Genomic DNA, 11,111 nt, shown 5'->3' on the forward strand with positions numbered 1-11,111 from the left:
TGCATAGTGTCCTCCTGTAGCGCCCCCATGTGCTTCCACGAGGATCTGACTTCTTTCAAATTCAGATATGTACCTTCACAATATCTCATCATTTCCCATTTTGTATAGGTGCTTCGTGATGACAGAAAAATCCGCCGTGCGCACCACCAATTCCTTTTTCTATTGGACGCAGTATTCCTTTGGTGCAGTCCCTGTTGTTAGAAAGTGGATTATATCTTCTATGTGCCCATCCGCGATGCGCACAGAAATGAGTTGTGTGTTCAGTAATCCTTCCTCCAAACTATTAGCTTCCTTACCTGTCTCAATATGCGACAAGTGATCTGGTCCTGCGTTCAGGCGTCCAGGTTTTACCACGACCTCAAATTCATATTATTGGAACAATAAGAGCCACCTACATATGTGCCCCCCCACAGGCTTCTTGACCAAGTACTTTAGCGCAGAATGGTCTGTATACATATTGAAATGCCCTCCTAGAAAATAGTGCCAGTATTTTTGGAGCGCATACACCATCGCCAACCCCTTGCGCTCAGTTGTGGAATATTTCTTCTTAGCTTTGGACAATATACGACTTGCAAACACGATAGGGTGGTCCAAGCCCTCTCTGCCCTCTTGTGTGAGCACTTCTCCCAGTGCGATACACGATGCATCAACATGGACATGAAACTCCACATCCCATTTTGGGAAGACCAGGATTGGAGCGAAGGCCAATTTACCCTTTAAGACATCCAGGCTCTTCATGCAATCATCATTCCAACAAAATGTGACATCCTTTTTCAATAGTTTCTCCATCGGCACCGCAATTTTGGCATAGATTTTGAGGAACTTCCTGTAGTACCCTGTGTGTCCTAAGGTAGAGCATAATTGTTTAACAATTCATGGTGTTTCCAAATTTAGAATCACTACAATCTTCGTGGATTTGCAGACCACATGTCCCAATAGGTTCCTAAAGGGAATGAGGAATGTGCACTTCTTAAGGTTCAACACAATCTGGTGTTGTCGGCAAGTATCCAGCATCAAGCGTAAGCTTGCTACATGGTGCTTAACCAATCCGAAGACAGTCCAATCATCCAGATAGACCTCCAGGAACTTGTGGATGTATTCTTTGAATGCGGCAACAACGATGCGTGAAAAGATGGCTGGCGTGTTCTTCAACCCAAACGGCATAACGGTGTATTGAAAGCAGCCCCATTCCATTGCAAAGATTGTCTTGCTTCTATCTTCCAGCACGATCTTGATCTGGTGGTACCCTGAGAACCCATCCATGAATGAGTATGCTTCTTGTTCACCAAAATTTTCCAATACTTCATTTGTGAATGATGTCGGGAATGGGTCGTGTACATAGGCGTCATTCAACTTCATTAGGTCCACGCATATTCTTATTTTACCCTTATGCTTTTTCTCCTGTACTACCATAGGGCTCACATAGTCGGATTCTTCCACTGGCTCAATAATTCTGGCTGTGAGCATTTTGTCTAGTTTTACGCAGACCTTTTCCTTATACTTTGGATTCAAGAGGTAAGGCCTCTGCTTGACTAACTTCGCATCGGGTTTTAGGGTGATCTTCATCATCCCTAAGTCACCAACAATCCCTTTTAAGTCCGTAATCTTGGTCGGGAATAAGTCTTGGTATTCGCAGAGTAACTCAGCGACCTTATCCACCATGGCATCATCCCAATAGTCACTGAGCATTGCATACTTTGGTTCAGCCTCCATCCCAATGTTTACTTGCTTCGTTTTTAGTGGCGCGGTGATGTCGGGATCTTCAATCAATGGTCCTCGAATCTCACGACAACCTTCAGTTTCTGGAATGTTAATTTTCTGTGGATCTTCATCCTCCTCAATATTTACACTATAACACTCTACCGTGCAGCTCAGCTGGGTCGCCCATTCCGGCTGAAGCACTTCCAATAGCTCATGGGGTATTTGGAAGATAGATACTTTTACTGCTTGTAGCGCATCATCAACAATATCCCACCAATGATCCTCAAAAGTGAAGGTTAACATGAATCCTTCACGTAATATATCCCATTCGCTCATGCCATGGTGGAGCTCTGTTTCAGTATACCAATTCATGGGTATGACATCCAGGGTATGACAGAACAAATGCACCCATTCAGGTTATGGCTCTTCCCCATAGTCCTTGGTCCATTTCACGAGGTGTGCACGTGGATCATCCCGTCCATCATACTTGTCTATTAGCCGCATCTACGACTTCCCAAATCGTAGGCACATCATCCTTCTGCATCCCCGCCAGTCCTTAAAATTCTTTTGGTGCGTACCCCACCACCTTGCAGGCGTAGCACACAGTACCCATTTCAAAGCATCAAAACGCTACTGTTTTGACACCTCTTTTTCAAATTTGGTCAGGAAATCATTCACTTCGCTCAACCCATCATACATAGGCAGATCTCTTACCTCTATTGTCACACAACGCAGTGATATTACCATCATGTTGCAATTGAGTGTGGTTACCTCGTGTAACTGGTTCTACCATCGTTCTATTTCTTCATCCAAATCTGATGTGCAAGAGATTTCACGCTACCACAAAATCTTGCCATCCACTGTTGGATTCACCTAGTCCTTCTCCCACGCGGTTATCTTGTAGATGCAGTCTAGATTGTCATCATGCACTAGCTCTGTGTAGCGTGATCCTTCCGTAGGGTCTATAGGTACGACTACGCGTAGTGATTTTTTTCTCAAAAATCATCTTGAACTTGTTTAGATTTATCTCTCCATTCATATCAGTGGCCCAATCTATCCGCAGTAGTGCAGGATAGGGATTGCTGTCATCAACAATCTCTATCACTTCGAAAATCTGCAAGCACACTCACACCTTCGATATCTACTGTTATTCCCTGCAATCTTCCCATCGATAGGATCTTTTGTTGGTTCGCCATTCGCAATTGAATAGGAGACCATTGCAACGCAGGCCTGCCCATGCACTCCCATGTTTTCTTTGGCAGGACGTTCGTGTCCGATCCTAGATCCAAAATTACTTGATCCATTTCATATTCCTCGATTTACACAGTAAATCTCATTTCCATTCCTTTTCGCATTGTGTGTTTCCTGAGCTTCCAGACTACGTGCGGTTCCCATGATCCAACACATCTAGTGATGAGTTCTTGCAGTCCCTTCACAGCCTTGCTGTCGTGCAGTAACTTCATGCATGTCTCCAGAAAGGTAGTAAGCATTGATGGGTCCATCTCCAGTTCTAGTTTGTCTTTACTACCTAAAGTGGAGGCCTCCATGAAGCTCTTCTTAGATTCCATGAATGTCTCCTTTGCACACTCCAAATTGAACTCTGGTTCCTTTGTTGGAGCCTTGCGAACCCAAGCACTCTCTTCTGGCTACTTACCTTTGTCATCTCCTGTCATGATACTGCTTCGGAGCACGATGTTTACATTCGGGTCCTCCTTGCGCGACTCAGACCTCATCATTTGCAGGTTCTGAGTCGGGGGAGGTTGGAGTATTCCTTTATCGCACAACCTCGCTATCAGTGTGGGGTAGTCCTCCATCTCATGATCAAACTAGGTACAATATAAACATGATTCTCTCATCAGATTTGTACAATCGCGGGCACAATGTCCTGGCCCTCCACAATTGTAACAAATCAGCTGTCCATGACCCCTTCCTGGTCCCATTCCACCTGGACCTCGTCCGCGCCCCTAAAATCTAATGCACGCCATCCCCACATTTTGATCAAGGGCTCATGTTTTGGTCTGAACTCTGTAGGTAAGAGTCCGATCCATCATCAGTTCATAACTTCTACAGGTGTGCTCATCATGGCCTACCGACCTGCAGAAATTACAGAACGATTGTTGGGATGTTTGCGTATACTTCTTAATAGGTGGTGTTAGAGTCGGTCTTGTCAGTCCTCCGTCAGAGATCAAAACTCTTTTTGCATTTCATTTTTAGGTGTCTCGCTCAATTCACTCAGTTACATTCCGCTAGGGACATGTCATTATCTGACGAAAAGAACTTGTCGTTTATCCCCCTCATGCCTTATCTTGCTGGCTCAGGTCTGTTCATCAAATCAATTTTAAGGTTATTTACAGTCCTGTTTAATGTTTAGGTCAGCAAAGATTCATTTTAGTCACTAGGTCTAGGTTTCGCAAATTGTTGTTCCCAAGGTGTTCAATAACGCCTGCAGGCCAGAGGGAGGATCAATAAGTTTTCGTTTCAAGCTTGCCATCGTCAATAATGCTCAAAGATATTTCTTCTTCAAAACTATGTTTTGAAGAAGAAATCGTCAATTTTTAATGTTTGTAATAAATTTGTAATTTTATCATGGAATACTTCACATGCAGCCTCTCCTGATCCTTTGCCGAAGTCCAAAGGCCATCATCCCGCACAAATCAACCAAGAGGCTATCATTCAATTTCATAAAATCGAAAAGGAAAACTTGCAGAACAGAGTTTGTATTAAAATTGAAAAGTGCCGAAGTTCAGTTGGTGTGCACAAATCAAAAGTCAAATCCCTGTCATAAGAGACATTTCTATGTTCTAACATCTCATTTGCATGCCAAATAACATCAGAGAACTGAAGGGAAAACATGGAGAAAGCAAATTCAATGTTGGAGGTCGAAATTGTGTTGAAACAGAGCTGCGCGGTGCATAGGAAGAAGGCACGGCGCACATGGGCCGCGCGGCGCATTGGGCGCTCCTCCGTAGTGTAAATTAACACTGGCGCAACGCACTCACCAGGTGCGGCGCACTGGGAGTGCGTGCGGCGCACAGAGCCCCAAGGCCGAAATTCATCATCAATTCATCAAAAACTCAATTTGTTTCAGCTCAATTCTTCTCCAAGTAAGTCGACAGGGCCTGTTCAGTGATTTTATTCATGTATGATGTGTTTAGAAGCGAAGACATTGGAGTTTAAATGGTGAAAGACTTTGACCTGTTTTGGATATTCGAGTATCTGTGACGGGAGGTGTGCATTCTGATCTCGTGAAAAGGGTGCTTCGTTACATCCATCGTGCTGGACAGGAGCCAGAGGAAATCATTCACCAGATTTCTGAAGCAGTTGTGTATTTTTTGAAAGGATTTGCATCAAAATGGATTTGTAAGGGGGGCCGTTGATACAATGGAACCAGCACAAAGCAAGTCAGTGAGTACAGTAGAGAATCAGCCCACGAAGGAGCCCCCAGTATTCAAATTCACTTGGCTGATTGAGCATGTTTCCAAATTGAATGTAAAGAAGTGTTACTCGAATGTTTTCATAGTAGGGGGTTATAAATGGCGTGTCTTGGTATTCCCCAAAAGAAACAACGTGGACCACTTATCCATTTACTTAGATGTGGCAGATTCCGCTACATTACCTTATGGTTGGAGCAGATATGCCTTTTTCAGTCTGGCTATCATTAATCAGATTCATCACAAGTTCACCATCAAGAAAGAAACACAACACCAGTTTAATGCCCGGGAGAGCGATTGAGGATACACATCATTCATGCCTTTACCTGATGTGTACGACCCCACAAAAGGATATTTGATAGACGATACTTTGATTGTGGAAGCAGGAGTCAATGCACGAAGGGTACCTGATTATTGGGTGTATGATTCTAAAAAGCAGACGGGTTTTGTTGGGCTGAAGAATCAAGGGGCGACATGCTACATGAATTCTTTGCTTCAGACATTGTATCATATTCCTTACTTTAGAAAGGATGTCTATCATATGCCCACAACTGAAAATGATATACCCTCAAAAAGTATTCCATTGGCTCTATAGAGCTTGTTTTATAAAGTCCAGCACAGTGACACCAACGTTTCAACAAAAGACTTGACCAAATCATTCAGATGGGACACATATGATTCTTTCATGCAACATGATGTGGAGGAGCTAAACCGAGTACTCTGCGAGAAGTTAGAAGATAAAATGAAGGGCACAGCTGTTGAGGATACAATAAAGCATCTATTTGAAGGACATCATATGAACTACATCGAGTGCATAAATGTGGATTATAAATCTACAAGGAAGGAATCATTCTATGATTTACAACTTGATGTTAAAGGCTGCCGAGATGTCTATGCTTCATTTGATAAGTATGTTGAAGTTGAACAACTTGATGGTGATAACAAATATCATGTAGAGCAGTATGGACTTCAGGAGGCAAGAAAAGGTGTTCTTTTCCTTGGTTTTCCTCCTGTACTACAACTTCAGTTGAAGCGTTGAATATGATTTCATGCGAGACACAATGGTCAAGATAAATGATCGATATGAATTTCTACTTCACTTGACTTGGACAGAGACAATGGAAAATATCTCTCTCCAGATGCAGATAGAAGTGTGCGCAATTTATATACTCTTCATAGTGTTTTGGTTCACAGTGGAGGTGTGCAGGGTGGTCATTATTACGCTTTCATTAGACCAACTCTCTCAGACCAGTGGTACAAGTTTGATGATGAACGTGTCACAAAGGAAGAAGTAAAGAGAGCACTTGAGGAGAAATATCATGGTGATTAGACCGGATCAGATGCATGCGTTTTTTTTTGTCTAATCACAGGGCACCATACTATTAAAACAAAGTAACGGCAAAGGGAAGGCAAAAAGTCAGAAACCGTAAAGCCTAAATTAAAACGCAAAATACTTACCACAGCAGAAAGATAGGAACAGATTGCCTATTTTTATCTTCAGTTGCGGTTCAAAGGAATTTACACCTACAGATTTCACGTCTTCATTGGTCATCGACAGATTCGAGGAGAGATGTAATGCTGCTCCTTTTTAGAGCAGACTTTTCCTATTTTCATGATTTTAGGTGAAACTGCTCCCTATTCTCATCGATTTGCTTTCCCCAGCTATGAGTTATATATTGTATTGAAAATCATTTGTAGGGGGTTCAGAGAGTTCTAAGGAAAAGTGTGGGAGGAAAAAACCCAGCACTATCACTGTACAATTTTGACAGAGGATTAATTAAATGGTGCAGCTCTGATTTATAAGATTCTTGCGGTATGAATTTAGCATGTGTTTCTTCCTTTATGTTTCATATGTCTTTGTTATGTTTCGCCATTCATTCATGATCATTTCCAGCTGAATACTTTTAAGTGAGAAAGGTAGAATTCAGTCATTGCTCTGCCTTGAGGAAGTGTTAAGACTTTATGTGTTTTCTTCTTCCTGGAAAGGATTCATACATTGATGCCCTTTTAACTTTCTTAAATAGTCTTTCACCCCATTTAAATTCAATTTGATTGCTAAAACCTCATGCCTATCTCGCCTTATGAAATATCCTGTGCCTTTGGTTAAATCTCTGCTCATGCTGTCCTTGTCCCATACAGACCATAAACTCAGTGATTTATTGAGTCAACTCTTTCATATCTGTTTACTAGCCTAAAATCATTATCAGTTTTGCATTTGGGTCATCTTAGGCTCTATTGGATATCTTTTGCCGAGATAGGCTCGGAGAGAGCCCTCTCCTGTCCTCATAGGGCTAGCTATGAGGTTGAGCTTGGTTTGATGTTACCTTGAATCCTGCTTTCCTTCAGCCTAAGGCAGATTCGAGCTCTAACAAGTGGTAATTATCTGTAGCATGCTTCCCTCCTATCTGACAAATCGCACACCATAATGCAGGCACCGTACTTGGTCCCACTTATGCCTCTAGTCTCAATGGCATTGGTCCTCCTCCCGCCAGGTAGTTCGCAAAGACTTGAGAATGGTCCTTGTCATGTCCCTGGCCTTTGCATTTTATGCACCATACATCCTCGCGCACTTCTGGGTGAGTTGTCCTTGTATTGTTTCAAACTTTGGATCTCTAGACATAGGTTTTTCAACTGCACATGGATCTGTTGGACTCCTAGTCTAGGATATTGTATTGGGGTCTCATGTAGCCTCATTACAATCTCCAAGGCTTTAGCCTGGGTGGATAACTTCTGCTGTGACAACATGGTCGTTAGATGTAGCGTTAGTGACACTACAAACCATGCACGGTGCTGTCCATCTGTCAAGGTCATGTTGGCTTCATGAATCATACCCTTCAGTCTTTGATCCAACTCCCAGGGGGTCTCGCCTGGAAGCATTGCGATTTCCTTAAACCCGATAATCGACTGTGTATCTGATTTTGGCCTATTAAATTCCCTATTCAGCGTAGCTTGGATACGCGATCCCTAAGTTTGGATTGTCATTGGAATGCTTAATGTATGACATCAATGTGCGATCCTGCAACGCGCTTACCAGTGTTGCCTTCTTCATGTTGTCATCTGTGACTCCTTGTGCTTCCCATACAACCTTTACCACGAACCAAAATTGGTTTGGATCTTCATTCCCTAACCCTTTGAACATCGACAACTTTATTACGCTTGCATATTGAACTGTGGTGGTGGTGGAGGTGGTGTGGGTGAAGATGGGGCTGAAGATGGTGAAACTGGTGGTGGTGTAAGTGGAAGTGGTATGCGTGGAATTCCTTGTCTTATCTGATTGATCGCACTCCTTGGTGAAACCTTCATGAGCTCTTCCTCGCTTTCTCCCTGAGGTGAAATCAAGGGGCTAGTTTCTATTTCTGCACTACCTTTGTTTCTATAGATACTCCCACTTCGCGTAGCCCCAAACATCAATTTATTTGCATAACCCACTTTTCACACAGTAGCATTTTAATCCAAGTGTTCAAATATTTAACATACTTACCTCGCAGTCCTTTGAGGAAACGTCGTTTCGCCTTGCTTTAGCTAACTGATGTATCTACCATGAACTCAGTGATAAACCCTCCTATAATTCGATAGATCTAATGGCCCACAGCGCGCGCGATCTTATCTTCTGATGCTTCTAGTCTACGCACCAACTCTGGATTCCACACAATCGGTTTGTCGAGCCTACACCTTCCTTGACTGCCTACTAGCTTCGCGATCCACTCGTACAACTCAGAGGGAAAGGATGCAAAGAAAATTTCATGGATTTCCATATATAAGTAGCGCTCTAACCATTGTTCCTTCAGTACTTGCAGATTCCTATTTTCCTGCACCGCAAACTCCTGAATCTTTCTGTCCAGCCACTCTTCAATTTCTTTCTTTGTTGGATTCGAGTGACACTACATCAGACATCTCTTATACAAATCTCAGTCCCGGCAACAGAACCATTTGTTGGCTTATTGGGGCCTGACCCAGGTTCATAGGTGATTTAGCCAAAAAATCCTGGTACTATTGGCCCTTTCATCAACAATCCACAGAGTGCGGATTGAGGTCTCACCCGAAGTAGTATGGGATGGTGCTAGAACCAGGTTTCTGCACCTTGGAGATGTCTAATGAGTTCAAGTGGTCCACGGTTCGACCCTGCGCACGTCGCTACGTACACTTACCCATTCCTCATAGCCTGAGGTGCTGCCTTCGCGCAACCCTACTTGGGGGCTGAACATCGTTATTACCCAAGCCTTGACTATTATTCCATTGTTAGTTGATTAACTTAGCTTATTTGTATGCGTTTAAGTTATCTTTAGCAATATAAACCAGTCATACATGTGCGCGCAGTAAATAAACAGTATATTTGTGATTTACATTAACCATGCATTAATCCAATAATAGATACACGAATTGGTAACAAAACCTTTCTTTATTAATCTCTTCTTCAGTTACAAACTCGACTCCGCCCTGCGCACTCAGCTGCAGGGGTCCGCGCACTCAGCTGTGGACTTCTAGGCCTCTGCACACTCAGCTGTAGAGCTTTTCCTACTCTACGACCCAAAGAAACAATTAGTCACTTAGACTCTTGCTCTTCGCTTCTATTTCCTCATCTATTACTTTCCTTTTTTACACTTAGAGCCTCGCTCTATTTATACAATCCCATGGTTTGTGGACCATGGGTAGGCCGACATTACATTACAAGACTAGGGCAGACGACCTTGTGACTCTATCACACATTTTGCGCTCCTCGCCCACAATTCGCGGAGTATTTACAACAATATTTGGTCAAAACTTAGGCTTTGAGCCCCAAAACATGTCGTGGGGGGATTCCATGCCCAACAGGCACGAGGCAAACAAAGGTCATTAGCATCGGTCTTGTAAATTGGAAAAAACAGAAGTTGTTAGGTCCCTATAATACTAATGATTCATCAATTACTATTATCGTTGTATCCCTTATTAATATTTTTGTGCCCATATTGTTATTAATGTACCCCATAGAATCCCTCTATTGTTATTTTTGTGCCTTCATATTATTATTGTTAGGTCGGATTGGTTATATTGTGACCCCTTAGACTCCTATATATAGAAAGGAGTTTTTGTCATTTGAATAATCTAAGAATTGTTCATTTGTGTAATGTAAAAGAGGTTTCCCACTCAAAGAGGCTTATTTCTAAGGTGTTGATCTATCTTTTCTATCTTTTTGTGAGTTGGTTTCATAACATTTGGTATTAGAGCTTTCGATTCTAGGGTTTCGCTGCTCCAAATAGGTCATCGTGAAATTTTCGCTATAACTCTTTTTTTTGCGACATTTCAAAATCTACAAAAGAACCCATTTAATCTGAAATCAATCTAAACTCCAGGTCCTGATTTCAGAGCTTTTCTTGCTATATTTGCGGAGATATTATTTGAGGAAGTTAGGTTTTTTTGCAGACTCCTGAATTACATTCCAAACAGGTGACCTAGGGAAAATAGTCATAACCTTTGTTTTGAGCATCATATTTCCATTTCATAGGAATTTTTAGAAAGAGGACAGCGTTTGGTTTTTTGTGGATCAGTTTCAAGTACTAAGGTTGAAACACTGACATGTGGCATGTCATACAAGTTTGCTCTACTGAACTAGTCTATAATCAGGCCACCGTGGGAGATTTGTCATAACTCTTCCTTGGAGAATCCAATCTTGATCAGACTTGCGAGGTTAAAAAGAGGACTCAAAGGGCTACCGCATGATGAGATTTCAGATATCTAAGATCCACAGTTACAGAGATACAATAGATTCAATATCAAGCTCTTACAAAGTGAAAAAAAGTGTGTAGTTTTTTTTTTTTTTTTTAAATTTTGCATAAGGTTGGTTTGAAAAATTAGTTTGAAGGAATTCAAAGGGAATAGTGAAGAATTATTAGCATTAATTAACGCCCTAAAGAAATAAAATGGAAACACCTAGTAAGCAACCTGAAAGCTCTAGCATGACTTGTGAAGAAAAGGAAGAAATGCAACATGATATATCAACAT

The 11,111-nt window shown here is 42.1% G+C and overlaps 1 pseudogene; it reads left to right on the top strand.

The window, feature by feature from the left end:
- The first annotated feature begins 5,082 nt into the window (after nt 1-5,082).
- LOC149226007 (ubiquitin C-terminal hydrolase 12 pseudogene) lies at nt 5,083-6,462 on the top strand (annotated as a pseudogene).
- Nucleotides 6,463-11,111: the final 4,649 nt, after the last annotated feature.

The sequence above is a fragment of the Pinus tabuliformis genome, chromosome J (assembly GCF_031772625.1).
Source record: "Pinus tabuliformis cultivar Carrire ecotype Pingquan chromosome J, CPIR1, whole genome shotgun sequence".
Classification (NCBI taxonomy): domain Eukaryota; kingdom Viridiplantae; phylum Streptophyta; class Pinopsida; order Pinales; family Pinaceae; genus Pinus; species Pinus tabuliformis.